Below are 18,460 nucleotides of genomic sequence, written 5' to 3'. Positions count from 1 at the left end.
GTGCCACACGCTCTAGGGCACTGATGTCTGGGCTTCTGTGGAGCTCATTCACAGGACTCAGCACAATTGGGATCCCCGATGGTTCAAGAGGTTGTACTCTGATTTATCTCTACTCTGTGCACACAGTGATAGGCAGGGCACCAGGGATGCATGCGTTTTTGGAGCAGCTGGTGAGAAAACGTCACTCTTTATACGGCTTTGTCCATAGTAAAATTTAATAAGAAGCAATGACAACACAGCTGAGCTCATCGTTTCGTGGTACTCATGAGAAGGGAAGCAAATCTCCATAAGGCACGCGGAGACCTGAGCTGTAGTCTCTCTCCAGATTAATCTCCAGAAGCAGGTAGAGGTGCCCCCGTGGGCTGTCAGAGGCGGCCTCACCCCTCCAGAGAAAGAGCCTCGCCGCAGACAAAGCACCATGGTTCCCCCCCGGGAAGTGAAGTGCAGGGCTGGGCTTTTGTAGTGTGTACACACACGCATACTCACACACTCAGTTACACAGACACACGGTCATGTAGACACACACAACGCTCACACTCACCTTCTACACTCTCTCCCCCTCACACGCACTCACCCACACTTCCATCCCCCAGGGGCACAGTCACTTCTGGTGCAGGGCCCCCTCGTCCCTCCTCTGTCCTGCTCACCTGTCCACCCACTGGCTTCGGGAGAGGTTGCTGATACCAACAGGCAGCAGGCGCCACGTCGCCAGGTGTGCTGGGCACGGCCCTGTTTGTTTGTGGTTGCCCTTGGTAACGGTGACTCGGCCCTACCTGGAGCCCAGACAGGCCAGGCCTCTGGGGCCTCCTCTGGGGCCACCTTAGTCATTAGTGGGCACTGGCTCTGCCTCCTGCCCTGTCCCTCCCACATCCTGTGTCCCCCCCCCCCCCCGCCCCCCCCCGCTCGCTCCCGGGCTCCTTCCGGTGAGAAAGGGGATCCGTTTGTATCAGGAGAGGAATGTGGAGTTTGACCTCTGTGGCCGCCGTGTCTCCTCCCTGGAAGGATCCGTGGCCCGGCCTCTTTGGGACTCAGCGCCCCGGGGCACTGACGGGACGCTCACCAGCTTCCCCGGGTTGTGCAGGGCCGGGGAGAAGGACCTGCGGGTGCCCTGGCCCAGTTGTGACTGAGCTGCAGGCATCCCCGGGGGGTTGCCCTACCGGAGGTGACGCAGCCCTGTTCCGCTGCCACTGGCTCAGGACACCTCACAGAGCAGGCAAGGGGCTCGGCGAGGGGGGGGCACTGCCAGATCCCTCTGAAAAAACGCGCTGGCCATGCCCTCAGGGAGTTGTGGGCCTGCTCGGTTTTCAGCTCCATCAGTGAGATGGGACTGGCCCTGCGGAGGCCGAATGCTAAGGCGGCACCAGCTCCTTCATGCTGAGGATGTCCAAGGCCACCCGCAAATGACCCAGAGCCACCGTCTTTCCTTTTGTCAAACGAAAATAGAAGACCCAGACGGTCCTGTGAGGGATGCGATCAGAGGACGCCCTGGAGATGGGGAGAGAAAGCAGGTGAGCCTGCACCGCCCTCACTGGCCCGACCTGAACCCGGGACAGCAGCCCTCGGTATGGTTACCTGGTGGCTCCATCCCGAGGACGTGCAGCTCCCGAGGGGGAAAGCAGGCAGGGTCTGCAGATCCGAGGGGCGGTGGAGAGCCTGCAGCCACGTGGGCTCCAGCACTGGATGTAGCCCCTCCGGAGAAGCCGTGTGCTTCTGTCTCTCTGGTCAGGCTGCACGGTGCTTACGTTCTCTGATGCCGACAGGGTGGTCCACGTGAGAACATGCTGTGTCCTGACCATGATTGCTCCGTGGTTCTGCCAGACCGTGGTCAGCTGCTTCCCTCTTTCTTATTTGAAGGGAGGAAATAGGAAATGTACGTGAAGAATCTCATCTGTTTTCATGTAGTTCCCATCCTGGGATTTTGGTTTGAAGGGACACATGTCAGTGTGTCGACTTGATGACGATCTTTACTAAAGTAGGTGTTTGCAGTTCTTGACGTAAACATTAGTTTTCTCTGTATGGACAGGTTGCTTCCCGCCCCCCACCCCCCACCATCCCTTTTTCTCTGAGTTGGTACTTCTTATGCATTTTCATTTGCAAGTTCATTCTAACTCAAGGTCCTTCCTCAGACATTTGCTGTCTGCATTTCACAGCAGCGTGTAAAAACAGACAGTAGGGCTTGTAATCGGTTCCCTGGACCAGAGGCTCTTTTCTGGCAGGAACGCAGAGAGTTGCTGCTTGACATTTGCTCCCCTGAACTGGGGAGCCCTGCTTACCGCACCCCATGCCACAGCTCACTTCCCAATGAAGAGTACAGTTTATGCAGTTTGTGTTAGCCAGTGTCTCCTTCCTGAGGACTTGTCCGTTTTTCTACTAATGTATTGCCGTGAAGGCCAGCGAGCGCCTGGCAAGAGAAGGCACTCAGTATAAATGAGAAGACTGGGGTGCGGACTGCACAGTGCTTAGTGATGTCAGCCATAGGTGGGGCTTATTGTGGTGGTCCCGGGAGGTGGGATTGGGAGAGCCCCAGAGCACAGAGCTCTCTCTCGTTTTCTGGATGACATTCTGGGGCCACGCCAGGTGGTCGGTGTCATTGCACTTCATGTGGCTCTAGGGGACACGGGAGGTGCAGGACACGCCTGGCTTCTGGACTGTCTTCCTAGTGGTTGCTGTTTTTAAAACTCAAGTTCCTGATACTGCATAGGGCTTTTGCTTTTGTTCTCTATTTTTTTTTTTTGCGGTACGTGGGTCTCTCACCGCTGTGGCCTCTCCTGTTGTGGAGCACAGGCTCCGGACGCGCAGGCTCAGCGGCCATGGCTCATGGGCCCAGCCGCTCCACGGCATGTGGGATCTTCCCGGACCGGGGCACAAACCCGTGTCCCCTGCATCGGCAGGCAGACTCTCAACCACTGCGCCACCAGGAAGCCCTGCTTTTGTTCTCTTAACAAGCACATCTTCCAGACAATGAATGAAAAATAATTAATGGACTTTAATTTTTAGGCCAGTATCAGATGGACAGAAAAATTAGACAAGTAGTATAGAGAGTTAACCTATACCCATTTTCCTCCCTCATAATCTCCCCTATTATTAATATCTTGCATTAGTGTGGTGCATTTGTTATACTTGATGAGCCAATATTGATACATTATTAACCAAGGTCCATAATTTACATGGTGCTATACATTCTAGGATTTGAACAAATGTATAGTGACACACACCCACCATTACAGTACCACAAAGAACAGTTTTTCTGCCCTAAGGCTTCTCCGTGCTCCACCATCTCATCCCTCTCCCGATACCTGGCATCCACTGACCTTTTTAGTGTCCCCATAGTTTGCTTTTCCAGAATGTCACAAAGTTGGAATCATATAGTATGCCGCCTTTTCAGATTGGCTTCTTTCATTTCGCAAATAGGTATTTAAGCTTCTTCCATATCGTTTCATGGCCTGACAGCTCACTTCCTTCTATTGCTGGATTAGTATTCCATTGCGTGGAATACAGATAACGATTTGTCAAAGGCAGGAGCTCTGGTGGCTTGCACACTTCTCACCAGTGTGTCAAGCGTTTAGTGAAGCCCCAGGACACAAGCCTGCACCACGTGAGGACTGTACACAGGGTAAAATTAATCACCGTGCTCCATGACCACAGGGGCTCCTTGTCTGACCGCCAGCACCATCCTATGTGCATCTGTGTGTAGCTCCCTCGATTTCCAAAGACTGTTCCTGCTTCCGAAGAATTCCCAGTGTAAAGTGAAGCAGCTATGAGCTCAGTGATTCTGGACAGTGAGAGCGGCTGCTAAGTATATGCCAGGTAGCGGGGAAGAAGATGGGGTGCCAGGAGAGAGGGCCCCTGTCCCAGACGAGAACATGAGTCAGAATCCTGGTGGAGTAATAATATGACCCAGACAAATGAATGAGTGTGTATCACGCTCCTTAAGGAATTTTGTAAGACAAGCTGGAGGACTATAAATAGTTGGCATGGCAAGAACCAAGGCTGCACTGCTGCCCACTGCAACCCACAAGGACAATTAGTCAGATCCCTGGGAGTTCTCCTGCCATTACACATTTTTAGAAAACTCTTTGAGGATGGGGCTACACGTGGTCCGGAGGGAGGAGAGCCAGGACGCAGCTATGGGGAGCTGAATCCTGCTTGCAGGTGCCAGGATCTTGGCCTTCCAGAACTGCAGGAAGCAGGTTTGATTCCCTCACCTGCTGACAGCCCTTTCTGCTCAGGGAGGGCACCGTGTTCCCCAGAGGAGAAGCTGCCCTGTGTCAGCCCCTGTTCTCGGCACCACAGGCTCTTACAACTTCCAGTTCTCCAATGGGGAAACCAAGGCCCAGAGCGGTTAGAGCCCAAGGCCCACAGCGAGGAAGTGGTGGAGCGGAAGTCCCACCCAAGACGGGGTCTCCAGAGCTGGGGTCTTTATCTCCACTGGGTCTGTTGTCCCAGGTGCCTGTAACTGTGTTTCTTCTGGCGTGATTGCAGCTGTGGCCTCATCACATTGGCCTGTGTGTCTTTCTTAACGTGGTCACATCTGCAGGGGCCCGGGGTGGAGTCCAAGGGACTCCTCCCCACTGCCTAGAGTGAAACGTCGACATTTAGACTCTGGTTTTGGTTCCGCTTGTGGAAATAGTTCTAGAAAAGGCAATCTGTTTTGTAGAGAACGCGAGCCCTGAGCGTGTTTGTGAGGTCCTGGGGCAGCTGGAAGACCCCCCCAGCTCCCTCTCCTGGCCCCCGTTCCCCCTGCTACCTGGTGAAGAGGGGCTCGCCCTAGTCAGAAGTTCCTAGCCTGGGAGTCTGCTCGGTCTTCCACATTAAAGACGAAGTCCTGTATTTATGAGCGATGGACATTTCTCTTGGGGAGAGGCTCCATGGTTTTCGTGACATTCTCTGTAAAAGCATGCCGACTTTACAAAAGTGAACAAAAATCTGGACTCTGTAAACGCTAGGTCTTTTTTGTCTTGAGATGCGAAACTTTGTGTGAATGTGGTCAGAGGTAGTTTCAGGTTTGGGAGCCTCACTTGATCATGATACTGCGTTTTTTTTTTCTTGAGAGAACCCACCTGTTTACCGTATTTCTTCTCTCTTTAGGTGGTGAGTCCCCACTGTGCTCAAGTCCACCTGGAACAGGTAAGTCCTTGGCATTTCCTTGGGGCCCTTCCTGCCGTGCCCTCTTTGGGGAGTCTCCCGACTCCTCCAGGATCCTCTCCCTCTGTTTGAGCTGTAGCTTTTGTTCACAGAGCTCTGTAGGGACCCTGGACCACCTTGCAGTAGCTGTTTGCACACTTTCCTTAAGATGAGTGAATCACGCGCTCCTTTGTAAGAACTACCTTTCCCATCAGCGATAATTACTTCAGGGATTCATTTGCCTGAGCCCGAGTTTCCCCTGCTGTAATGCAGAGATGCTCCTCGTTCATTTTCTTAGTGATAGAGATGTGGGCAAAGCACTTGTGTCCAGGGTGTCTGTGGAGGGCACGATGCAGTGGCTTTGGAGCAGAGGCTCTGACCGATGCCTGCTTTCTATCAGATTGAAGGTAAACTCCGTGATAACACTTTCACTTTGGCAGATCTTCATTCTTGCTTTTTAAATGGATATGTTCTTTGAATGTCATTGTGCCTCTGGGTGTTTTCTTTGCCCCCCACCTCCTTACCCCCTTGGAGGGGGTTAAGCCTGGTGTTAATGAGTTGGCAGCAGCTTGCGGGACACCTGGCGCAGCGCACTTTCAGGACAACAGGATGCCCACAGCCCTCTTATTGCAAATTGGAAGTGACTCACTGTGTGGGGAGTGTGTGCCTTTCCCAGCCTCACCTGTGAGGAGAGGAGACAGGTGTGCCCCGGCGCCTTCTCCAGGATATCTACTAGGTGCGTCCTCTGTGCTTCCCAGGCTGGACGCGGCACCTTGCCCTTGGCCCCGGTTTCGCCATATACAGAATCCAAAGTCCTGGTGGGGATTTCGCCCACCTCCCTGCTTCCTGTACCTCTGATGGCACAGGTGCCCTGCACCTGCTGAAGCTATGCTCTGTGAGAGTCTTTGCCGGGCAAGGCACCTCTGTGACCTCCTGGGGTGTTTGGGACACAGGAATCAAGGAATCTTCATGTGGTTGTCATGCTCTGAACCCTGGGCTGTTTTTCCCATGCTCGTTTTTTTAGGCCTTTTCTGGTAGCAGATCCTGTGTTTTATTGCGATGCCTTAAAAAGTGGGCGTGAAGTTCGACTAAAAATGGCAGGCAGTGGGGCTGAGAAAAGGGTCTGGGAGTCAAACCTCCCTTTGTAAACGTTAACTGAGCGGATGAAACGTGCAAACGGGCCTCCGAGATTCCTGGAAGCCAGTGTAAAAAGGAAACCACATTATTGGTATGTGCCTTATCGACAAGGAGGGAAAAGGCAACTCAGTGGAGAAAGTGCCATGTGGGAAGTTATGCAGGGTGTTGACCGCGTCTGGGAAAGGTGCTGAACCACAGCTGCACAGAAATGCTCCCGCCTGTGTCCAGATCGAGATGAATTATTGTTTTAGAGGCACGTTGGATACAAGCTCTGAAGGGCAGCTTATCACACCCGTTGGCATTATGTGGCCGTACCCATTGGCATGGCGTTTAGAAACAGGCAAGGGGACCCAATGCTTTATTGCCTGTTTGGGTCATACCTGTGGGACTTGCACGGAACGTGGTCTACTGGGCTGTACAGTGGATGCATCACCGTTTTTCTAGGTAACCATGATCGTTAGTGATGGGAGAGGTGGTCAGGCTCTTTAAGACTGAGTCATGTGTATGTTCTAGATGTTTCTATAGATCTACACGCACGTATAGCACAGAATACAGCAGTGATTATGTGGGGCTAGAGTCAGGTCAGGGTCCCACGCGGGCTGTGACAACAGGAGAGCGGAGTGACCTTGAACTGAGCCCTCTTGCTTCTGGGCTCCACTTCCCTGTTCGGTACAGTGGGGCTACGACCCCCTTCCTCGCAGCTCGCTGATAAGGACGGGATGAAATAACGTGTGAAGATTCTTAACTCCGGCTCTGGCACAAGGAAAGTACACAGTGAGCGGGGAAAAGCCTCATTTGTTGTTCGGTGATTTCAAGAGGGCGATAACAGGTCTCAGTTCCCGCAGCCTCTGCTGTTTGTGTTTTGTTTTTGATGGTGGTTCTCTTGCCATCTGCTGGGAGAGAACCAGTTTGATCGGTTCCAGAGCGTGCCCTCTGCTGCGGGAGGGTGATGGCACCTTGACAGGCACTTCTAAGACCTTGATTCTTGTCATCCCTCGTTTGGAGGCTTAGAGGAACTCAGTAAGCCCATGGAAAAGAGCCTGTGGTCAGGCTGTAGGTGGCGTGAGAGCCTCCAGCTGGTGGTCGGTGGATTGATTGTGGGATCTTTCCACAACACAGGCCTCGTGGAGCTCTGTACTCGGCCTGACAGCTTTTTTTTGACGTCAGGGCAGTGTTGTTTGTTTTTCCATTTTATCTTTGCCTTTCCACTGATACCCAAGGGAGTGGATTCATATCGGGGCACCAACGGAAACTCTTTCCCAGGTGCCAGTGCAGCTTTCGCTGGGACACTGTGAGTCCACGTGTGTGAGTCGCACCCACGGGCAGCACACAGCCACCTCCCCAGAGCATCCAGCCCTGCGGAAGCCCCGCGCTGCTTTGCGTCTGAGAGGTGCATTCTCTTCAGAGCAGCCGCCGTCCTTGAAAGAGGCCGTGTGTCTGCCTTTCGGCCTTTCGGGGCCACGTGCAGGAGGCGGTTAGGGCACTGCCGGCCTCCGGCAAGGACGCAGGTGCAGGCCCTCACCTGGCGGCTGGCACGCACACACCTATTGTCTTGCTGGGCCATTGTGGTCTCTCCCACTGGAGAAGAGGTTGTATAAGAATAGCTTCTGAAATTTGAGTCAGCTGTTTACTGCACGCACACACACGTTGGGACGCACAGCTGCCCCTTCAGAGGCTGTATATCTCATAAGAACATATTTGACCAGAATCACAATGATATTAATTTGTTTCAGGCCAACAGAGACTTGCAAATTTCCTTTGCTCTTTAAGCTCTCTGATCTTTAGGAAGTAGAGAAAAAGTCTCAAGAATCCTGTTGGATCAAAGTCCAAGTCTTCCACTCGGTCAAGAGAACCAAACTTAACATCTATGTTTTTGGTAAAAGCCGGGTGAGAACCAGAAATAGAAGTATAAATGATGCTGCATTCCCAGAGTTTAACCTTGAAACTAAGTCATCTGATAGCTGTGCTCCAAGTAACCTGTCTACACAGGGATGGGTCATCTGAGGAGCCCCATGGAGGATCACTGAAGGGGCCTGTGGAGACTGTAAGTCTCAGTTAGGATGGGAGAAGCTGGACTCGGGGGGCTGGGGCAAGAACTAGAAGTGGAGGGACAGGTGTGAGGCCAGAGCTGTGGCGCCATCTCCGCTGGAGAGGCAGGGTGTTCTAGCCCTGCGGTGCTGCTGGAGGCTCTGTGTTTGCTCGCCGACAGCCTCACGCCCTATTTCCGCAGCTCCTGCACCCGAGTGGGGGCACACGCTGGCTGCTTCTGTGTGTTCGGCAAGTACGGATGGACAGGAGTGCCCGGGGGTTTACAACTTGGGGGAAGAGTGAGGAGTGTTGAGGAAAAGCTGAACAACTGAGTTGAGATGCGGCCCGGGGGCTCCCTGTTGCTGAGGTTCCCGTGCACTGGTGATCCAGATGCCCGCCGGCCCCTCCAGGGCATCTCAGAGCAGGCCGGGCTCCTGGGCTGGGTTGATGACTTCGTTACTTCATTTCTCAATTGCTCATTTGTTGTACTTTTCTCAGTTCAGAGTCCTTTGTGAAGGTTGGGGTGCTGGACTGGCATTAAGTCAGGGTGAGGCCGCAGTGGGAGTGGGAAGACCCCCTTCCATTCCTTCCAGGAATCAGCAGGACCCAGGCCAGACTGGTCAGAGCTCAGCCAGTTTGCGTTCCGGGAAGGGGGCCCTGACCTTTGCCCGGCCTCTGGCTGCAGCTGCCGTCAGCACCTCTCCTAAACGTGGCCCTGGGCCATCCCCACAGCTGGGTGTGGGTTCCCGTAGATTTCCAGGAAGGAGGTACTTGCCTCCAGCCTTTCCTTACCCAAACTTGGGTCTACACTAGCTAGTCTACACTAGCTTTGATTTCACCGTTCCCTCCCTCACCTGAAATAACGTCCAGGCCCCTGGCTTTGTTCACCTTTGCAGGTGGAATTGTCAGGATTTCTGGGAAGGTGGCCCGGTGAAGAGGCCCGGCATTTGCAATTCCTTAGTGGGAACTCCAGGTCGGCCACCAGGAGCCTTTCCTTAAGTTTCAGTTCAGGGACCTTCTGAGAAGGAGGGACAATTAAGAAAACCCCCCACCATAAGCCACCCCCTTTGTAGCTGGGGTCTGAAAGCTGGTGGCTACATGTTGTTGCTGGCCGCCAGGCCCGCCTGCAGGTGTGACGAGAAGGCTGCAGGGGACATGTGAACTCAGGGTCAGCTTGCATCCAGGGCAGCATGGAGCCCGGCTAAAGATTAAAACCCACCTCGGCTGCAGACGGTCACTCCAGCGATCGCTTCCCCGTGTCTGTTCCCGTCCTTGTGTCAGACGTCGGCATCCCCTGCACACCCACTGCCAGGTGTGGCACACACGGCGTGGCATCGCCACCACTCTGGCTCGGGTTGCCCATCATCCATGTCCATCCTCGTCCTGGGCCCCCGTGCCCAGCGCTCTGGGGTGACAGCGGTCAGCTCGCCAGGGCCTGCAGCTTCCAGCGTGACAGCTCCTTCCCAGGGAAGGGCCTTGGGAAATGTTTTCAAGGAATGACTGGGGTGTCCCCAGGTCCGAAGGCTGGAAGTCTGCAGTGGATAAGAAAACGCAGGTTGAGTGTTGTTTCTTTTCTTTTTTTTTTTTCTTTTGCGGTACGTGGGCCTCTCACTGCTGTGGCCTCTCCCGTTGTGGAACGCAGGCTCCGGACGCGCAGGCTCAGCGGCCGTGCCTCACGGGCCCAGCCGCTCCGCGGCATGTGGGATCTTCCCAGGCCGGAGCACGAACCTGTGTCCCCTGCATCGGCAGGCGGACTCCCAACCACTGCGCCACCAGGGAAGGCCCTCTTTTCTTTTATGACACTGGTTCCGCAGCAGTCACAGGTTTTAAGTGTGGGAGGGATGCTTGAAGACAATGGTCCTGTGTGATCAGTGGTGGAAATAGCAGTAACTATTGAAGGGGAAAAACAACTGCTTATTTTTTTTAATGCCCCGGATTGGGACGAAGGAGAAGCGTCATGTTGCCATAGCACTTGAATTACCTGAGTGTATTTTTACCTGCAAGAGGAGTACTCCTTAAAAAATGCACACAGCGGCAAACCCCCCCAAGTTTAAGTCTTTCCCCGGGAGCAATGGCAGGGGGGCGAGTGACCCTGGCTGTCATTTTGGGAGCCCAGGGGTGTGGAGTCAGATTCTTCTCCAAGTTCTATATGCCCTAGGGCCCTCCTCCCCGGCCCTCTCCTGGGACCCAAGGAACGTCGGGACACAGGGGCCTGTCTCCGGAACTGGGTCTGGAGCGATCCCCCGAGTGCAGACATTTCCCGAATCGGCGTTGTAACGGCTGTTAGCTTTGTGACTTCGAGACGTCATTTTCTGACCTATACAGCGGACTTTAAAAAGCGCTTACTTAAACAAGCAGCGAAACTTTGTTAGTTACCCTTGGTGAGACGTTAGGGGACCAACTTGTGAAATCGGAAGAGGAGGAGTGGTCAAGCATTGGACCTTCTTTTCTTGTACGAACTGTACCTCAGAGTTAAAAATAGATGAAGGGAGGAAGTTTAATTTGGTGAGGAATTCCGCTAACAAATGTTGAGAAAATGATAGCGTTAGAACGGGCCATGTTTCAGACCACTAACAACTGAACAGCTGGCTCTAGGCTGTGACCTTCTGTAACCTCCTTGTTCACAAAAAGGAAGCTGCTGGGGTCACGTGGGCCTCATGTGAAGGACAGGCCGCCTCTTGGCCGAGTCCCCGGCAGAAATCAAACCAGAATCACACCAAGCCCAGACCCACCCACAGCTTACAGGAAATACGGGGCCAGAGCGATCTGAAAAATCTTTCCAGAGGGGTCAGCAAAATCAGAACGGGGAAATTCTACTGGGTAAAAAGAAGCCCAGTTGTTTTCAAATACACGGCAAGAAGAGGAGGAACCTGTGCTCCTCCGAGGAAATGAAGAGACAGGTTAAGTAAACACTGTAAGACTTGATGTGGGTCCTGATTCAAACCATCAGACCGCGAAACAACAAAACCGCAACAAAACTTGTGAGACAGGGACATTTGAACATTGATTCCATATTTGTGTACAAACATGATTTCGTATTTGCTTACATTAAGGAACAAATTGCTAATGATACTGGTATTTTGTTGTATTTTTTAAAAAGTCTTCATTCCAAAGGTACTGAAATCCTTGTCAGATCGAGTGATGTGACGTTTGGGTTTGGCTTTACAGTGATTCAGTGAGGAGCTGCAGGGATTGGAAGCCGGTGGTACCTGAAGCTCAGGACCCTGGTCTCCACATCCCAGGGTTATAGTGCAGGACGCAAGTAATATAGGCACAGAGCTCAGGGTGGGCTGGTGATTGAGACCCAGTGGCCAGTAACTGTTTCATCATATGAATCGCCCACCATGTTTCGAGATCCGCTGCCAGCTCCCCATCCTGCCCAGTTATCTTCCAGTACCTGAGGGCTCAAGGCTTGCCCACCAGCGGCCAGTGTGGCCTCCTGACTAGTTGACATCTGGAAGGACACTGTGTCTGCTTGATGAAATGCTTCACTGAAAACCTGCTGAGTTCGTCAGCACAGGACACAGAGGTGATAGATATATTGTTTTCTAAAATGGCAATGTTTGCTTCATAAAGCCTTTTTAAAGCGACCATTCTACATGAAGTTAGTTTCAAACTAGCCAAGTGCATTCTTACTCTTCTCTTTGGGAAAATCATACATCTTCCTCCCCAGACGGATTGACTTCAATATGATTTGCTCGTGGCCGAGGTACAGACGTTGAGTGAGCACAGATTTAGACTCAATGTGACAAAGGACTTTGGGAAATTAAGAGTTAAAAATGGACTTGGAAGTGGATGAGGCGGCGGGCTCCCTGTCCTTGGGGATATTCAAGTAGAGGCTGACAGCGCTGCTGCAGTGGTCATTCCGAATGTGATTGGGAGATTGGGGGACTGAGTGAAAACGACAGCGAGGGTTGCTTTATCAAAGCCAGCAGAGTATGTGATAACAAGGTTTTAGTCCAAACCAAGCAATGCACAGATAGTTTATTTAGTCAGTGGTTCTCAAAGTGTGATCTCAGAACAACAGCGGCAGCATGAATCTGGGAACTTAGAAACGCAAATCCTCTGGTCCCACCCCTGACCCCAGATCTCTCTTTTCCTAAGCCTGCCGAGTGACTGTGCTGTCAGCTGAAGTTTGAGCACCAGCTCTACGAGGTGATGTCTTCCAGGGGTGCGGCCACTCTGAGCGAGCACCTGGCGGGCTGTGCGAGCTTGGGCATGGGGATGACTGAGGACGCTGCAGCCTAGGGGGACGGAGAGGGGGTGGGGCTGGGCTGCCTCACCGAGATCCCTTCCTCTTGGGAACAGTCTCTCACCTCCTGATGCCCTTGTCCTCTCCCTCCTGCAGAGACGATGTTGTAGTCCTTTTGTCCGCTTTCTAGAACACAGAGCCAGCTTCTTCAGGGTCTCTGTCTAGAAAACGCTCCAAGCGGCTCAGTGCATGGCGTCGGAAGTCCTCAGGTGGAAACAAAGCTCTGGCAGAGACAGTGCATGTCTTCAGAAGGAAGCGTGGCAGCATCAACCTGTCAGCCTCTACCTTCCAAAGAGGAAGGAGAGGGCTTCCCTGGTGGCGCAGTGGTTAACAGTCCGCCTGCCGATGCAGGGGACGCGGGTTCGTGCCCCGGTCCGGGAGGATCCCACATGCTGCGGAGCGGCTGGGCCCGTGAGCCCTGGCCGCTGAGCCTGCGCGTCTGGAGCCTGTGCTCCGCAATGGGAGAGGCCACAACAGTGAGAGGCCCGTGTACCGCAAAAAAAAAAAAAAAAACACAGAGGAAGGAGAACTCCAGGGCTTCACTTCCCAAGGAGCATAAGGCACCCTTGGTATAAAAAAATGATATCACATAAGCTTACAACTATGACTGGATACTGTGGTTATGATTCTTTTCATAATGTTATTGTGACAAATATGGGGACATTAGAATTGGGAAGTTTTCCAGATAGTTCTTAAGTGAATCGAAGATTGATTCACCTACAAATTTAAAAAGATTAACTTACAGTCACACCTCATTGTTTGTGGATTTTATGTTTGCAAACTTGCCTATTTACTAAACTTTATTTGTAATCTACAAATCAACACTCACTGTGATTCTGTGGTTGTCCAGGGATGTGCGCAGAAGGGCAAAAATTTTGAGCTGCCTGTGGGCATGTCACCAGCTGAGGCTGTACAAGGTGCCTTCTTGTTTCAGGCTTCAGACTAATAGTATCAATAAACAGGTGTCCTTTTCAAGGTATATTTCTTTTAGTGCCACATTTTTTTCTTTTTGTTAGTGATTTCTGTTTACAGTGGCTGTTGCTCATAGGCACAAGAAGGCCGGCCAATGTCATGGTGACTTTTTAGAACATGACAACCTTGAATGAACTACAGCTGATTAGTTTTTTTTTTTAATTATAAATTTATTTATTTACTTTTGGCCGCATTGGGTCTTCGTTGTGATGTACGGGCCGTCTCCAGTTGCGGTGAGCAGGGGCTACTCTTCGTTGCGGTGTGCAGGCTTCTCATTGCGGTGGCTTCTCTTGTGTGGAGCACGGGCTCTAGGTGCGTGGGCTTCAGTAGCTGTGGCTCGTGGGCTCAGTAGTTGTGGCTCACGGGCTCTAGAGCACAGGCTCAGTAGTTGTAGCGCATGGGCTTAGTTGCTCTGTGGCATGTGGGATCTTCCCAGACCAGGGCTCAAACCTGTGTCCCCTGCATTGGCAGGCAGATTCTTAACCACTGTGCCACCAGGGGAGTCCCCAATTGATTAGTCATTGATTAGGGGTCCTCAGACCTTTTCCCCTCACTTGCCCATCAGAAAGAAGAGACCCTAGCCCACTTCCCAGCTGCCTCCCCACGAACCTGCAGTGGACAATTCTCATATAAACCTGAGAGGCGGGCAGGAGGAGAGGCCAAGCTGGGAGGAATCCGTGGTGGCGGGCAGGAGGAGAGGCCAAGCTGGGAGGAATCCGTGGTGGAGGGCTGAGTGGTCTTGGCTTTTGGGGTACTAGGGTAGTCAGGAAGTTGGCGGCCCACCGTGGTGAGTAAGAGCTGGGAACCTCTTATGCATTTGGCGTAAACAGGTTTGGGAGCAGACATGGTGGCCTCTGAGCTGAGTCCCATCGCTGCTTCTCACTGGCTGGGTGACTTTGGGCATTTGGTCCTCAGCTCCCTTTTGGCAAAGTGCGGATGGTTAGGGTTCCCGGCTCAGGGGGCCGCCATATGGGTCATGAGAGATAGTGCAAGGAAGACACTAGGATGGGTCTGGGCTCGAATAGGGTCTGGGGTAAGTGGCTTTAACCATTTCTCTTCTCCATGTAATAACAGTCATGAGGACTGTCACATGTCATCGATTTGCTTTCACATTCAGTCAGACCTGTCATTAAAAATAATCGGAATGTGTAGGTGGTTCTTGAATTGACCTGTCAGTTAACCCGCAGAATCCTGACCGTGACTCACTTTAGTATTTAACTGTGTCGACACAGACAGCAGCTGTCGACACACACAACAGTCGCCGTATGTCTTCGGTGTATTGATAGCCCTGTCTTTGAGTTCAGTCCAGTGGCTGAGGCTCCCCTGTCCTGTTTTTGCATAATGTACACCCACAATGAGTCCTCTAAACGTCCCTCCAAGTGTTATGAAAGCTTAAGGAGACTTAGGAGATGATCTGACCACATCAGTCCTCCGGATTTGCTTGGGTTTTACACAACCTGGTTAGGTCGAGAGCTCTGATGACTGTGCGTTTCCGGGGACGTGAACACCCACCCGTGTTTGTAGCAACAACAGATCTCTTTCTTTTGAGGCTCACGTTTCAGTGGTTTGCACAAGGTTTCCTTAAACTCGGCAGCGACAGAAGCCAGCAGATGTGGTAGTCTGTGGGCTGGTTGGTGGATGAGGCAGTACAGGATGGTGGAGGCTGGCTCCGAGCATTCAGTGGGCAGCCCTGGGTAGCAGGCATTTGTCTTCCAGAGTGAATGGAGTGACCATACGGTTATTGATTGGTGGGGGGGCCAGTCAGTTATGGTGTGACCTCATTTATTTGGTTCTTGGAGGGCAAGACAGAGTTTAATTCCAATCAGTGAGCAGTAGGTCCCAAACTTTGACGTGGCTTCCCAGCTGCTCCAGCCAAGACTCATCTTCCATTTTAATTGAACATGTGTTTGTCTTTTATTTATTTATTTAAAAAAAAATTTTTTTTTTTTTTTGGGGGGCTGCGTTGGGTCTTCATTGCTGCACGTGGGCTCTCTCTAGTTGCGGCGAGCGGGGGCTGCTCTTTGTTGCGGTACGTGGGCTTCTCACTGCGGTGGCTTCTCTTGTTGCGGAGCACAGGCTCTAGGTGCGTGGGCTTCAGTAGTTGCAGCACGCGAGCTCAGGAGTTGTGGCTTGCAGACTCTAGAGCGCAGGCTCAGTAGTTGTGGCTCGCGGGCTCTAGAGCGCAGGCTCAGTAGTTGTGGCACATGGGCTTAGTTGTTCTGCGGCATGTGGGAATCTTCCCGGACCAGGCATCGAACCCGTGTCCCCTGCATTGGCAGGCGGATTCTTAACCACTGCGCCACCAGGGAAGTCCCTGTCTTTTCTTGAATGTGATCCATTGTCACCCAGCATTTAATTCCACATTCACAGTCTTATATTTACCTCTCTGTTTCATTTTAAGCAACTTAAATGTGGGAAATATCCTCACCTATAAAAAGGGAACACCATTTCAGAGATGTTCTCAGAAAGGGGGCCTGCCTTTTCCTCTGGACCCCTGGATTTCAGTGGGGCCATCCTTGGTGGGAAGCTTGGGCACTGGCGCAGGATGGGCCTGCAGGACAGGACACTGCCCCACTGGGCACCACCCGGAGTGGCCTCACATCACTGCTGCTGAAGCCCTCTCTCTGCAGAGAGCTCTCGCCCTCCCAGGATGAGTGACATGACCCCAGCGATAATCACACAGGTCCTTACTTTCTAGAGAGTGCATCTGGTCTCTCCTGGGGCTGCAGGTCACTCCTGGGCTGCTCATATCCCTGGCTGGCACCGAGAATGCTCCTGTTGGGAATTTGATGGTGTCTTCGAGAGCTGGATCCCCAGGCTTGGCGTGTTCTCCATCACCACGGAGTAAGGAGTAAACAGCCTGTCCTTGGGGCACCACACCTGGCCCCGTCTGCTCCCCCACCAGAGTGCACTTCCCCTCCCAATCACGTCTCTCACGCGTGAAATGCGGGAGTTGGGCTAGGACCGTCTCTCCGTCTGGGGCCCCGATGGTGAAGAGTCTGGCTTTGAGCCGATACCGCCATGAGACACGGGGCTAGGTGCCTCTGGACTTCTCCAGTCCTCTCATGGAGCCAGGAGGCTGCCATCGTTGACCCATTTCACAGACGTGAGAACCGATGCTCAGCAGAGTTAAAAATCCTGCTGACGTGACAGGTAAAGGGACAGGTGGCCCGATTACCCTTCACCCCCGCGGCCCCTCTCAGGAAGCCCCTGCCGTCCTGTGGGGACCGAGCTGGCCTAAGACAGAAACTGGAGTCCCTCAGCTCGGGGCCTCCATTGCGTCTGGCCTGGAAGGAGAACCCACGTGGTTTCCTCCAGAGCGGACCCCTCCACCCCCTGGCCATCCTTCCAGGGACAGGGCTGTGAGAGCCTCCCACAACCCTCCCCATGGTCCTCTATGGGAAGAAATGAAATGTCCTTGTTACGGAATAATTGATAAAAAATAAAAGAATGCCTGTTTAGATGTAATTATAAAATGGGCCTACATGAATCTCCCTCTCAATTTAAGGAACATATCCGACCATTTCATAAAATGAAATCCATCAGACAGCCTCCAGGGTAGACAGCTGGGGAGGGGAGGGCGGTTCTGAAGTGGGGGATGGGGCCCCGCTTCCGAAGTGGGGGATGGGGCTCTGGTTCCGAAGTGGGGGATGGGGCCCCGGTTCCGACGTGGGGGATGGGGCCTCGGTTCCGAAGTGGGGGATGGGGCCCCGGTTCCGAAGTGGGGGATGGGGCTCTGGTTCTGAAGTGGGGGATGGGGCTCTGGTTCCGAAGTGGGGGATGGGGCTCTGGTTCCGAAGTGGGGGATGGGGCTCCGGTTCTGACATGGGGGATGGGGCTCTGGTTCTGAAGTGGGGGATGGGGCTCTGGTTCTTGGCCGCTCCTGGCGCGGCACTGGCTGTCCTTCCTCCTGTAGCTCCGGGTGTCCCGTGAGCAGGTTGAATCCAGCCTCAGACAGGTTGGGCCACCTGTTCAGCCACGGTTTTCCCCACGGTCTGACGTGTGTCCAGCCACCACCTCCTTTTTCCTTTTGGCCTCCTGGAAACTCGGAGCCCAAGGAGCGTGACAGTTCAGGAGCTAATGAAGGTATTATGGCATCTGCTTCTTCTTTCTGGTCCAGCTATGCACTTTGACTTCGTTTGTATGTTTGTTTCTTGGTTTTGTGCTAATTAAAAAGGACAGAAGGAGGGCAGGCGGGCGGGTGGGCACGCACCTGTTAGTTTCTGGGACACCTGCCTTCCCAGGAACCCTGGCAAGTTTCCTGGGGGAACTTACGAGGATGGGCCTAACCTTTTTGCACCCCAGGGAGGTGGGACTCGGCAGTGCCAGCAGGACGCGGCCCCCCGCCCTGTGTGGTCCTTCCTGGTCCCTCTCCGGTCCCTGCAGGGCCCTGGCAGGAGCCTTCAGCCAGAGCCCGCGTCCCTGCCCTGAGCGCAGGCCTACGTGCTGTCACTGAGCCCTCTGCTCCGCTGTGGGGCTGGGGCCCCTGTGCTGCAGCCCTGAGACTGCGCTCCCAGCTGCCCCTCCTGTCACCACTCCTCCGCCTGCATCAGGCCAGTGGCAGGGAGGGAACAGGGCGCGAGGAGGGAGCTCCTTCTGCAAGGAGAAACTGGCTGTGCCCCTCCGCAGCACAGTGAGTTCCTCCCCAGAGGGATCTGCAGGGCCTCCACTTGCACTTGGCACCGAGTCTGTCCCTGGCGTCTCTCCTCTGTTTGCCCCTGTCCTCGCTGGGTGGCGATGGGGCAGTGAAAGTCGCGTGGAGCACCGAGCCCTGACCCTGGCCCCCCGCCCTCTGCTTCCTGGGGACGGCCACTGCCAGAGCTGAGGACCTCTGCCCATCAACCCCTCTGGGGACATCGGACTTGATTGTGAAAGCACTGTCTCCACCCTCCTGCCCTGGGGACGCCTCCCTCCCTTCCTTCATCAGCCTCTGGGTTACATATGGTT

General features: G+C 53.4%; 1 protein-coding gene across 3 annotated transcripts in view; it reads left to right on the top strand.

Moving 5' to 3' along the window:
• TNS3 (tensin 3) overlaps positions 1-18,460 on the top strand; it is a 226,770-nt gene that overhangs the window by 71,458 nt on the left and 136,852 nt on the right. For all 3 annotated transcript variants that reach the window (XM_032643771.1, XM_032643770.1, XM_032643768.1), the window contains exon 4: positions 5,089-5,127. The gene's annotated coding sequence lies outside the window, so the exon portion shown is untranslated. The remainder of the gene's footprint in view (positions 1-5,088; positions 5,128-18,460) is intronic.

This window comes from Phocoena sinus, chromosome 9 (genome assembly GCF_008692025.1).
Source record: "Phocoena sinus isolate mPhoSin1 chromosome 9, mPhoSin1.pri, whole genome shotgun sequence".
NCBI lineage: Eukaryota > Metazoa > Chordata > Mammalia > Artiodactyla > Phocoenidae > Phocoena > Phocoena sinus.
Note: the sequence above shows the minus strand (reverse complement) of the source record. Positions and strands in the feature narration are given on the sequence as shown.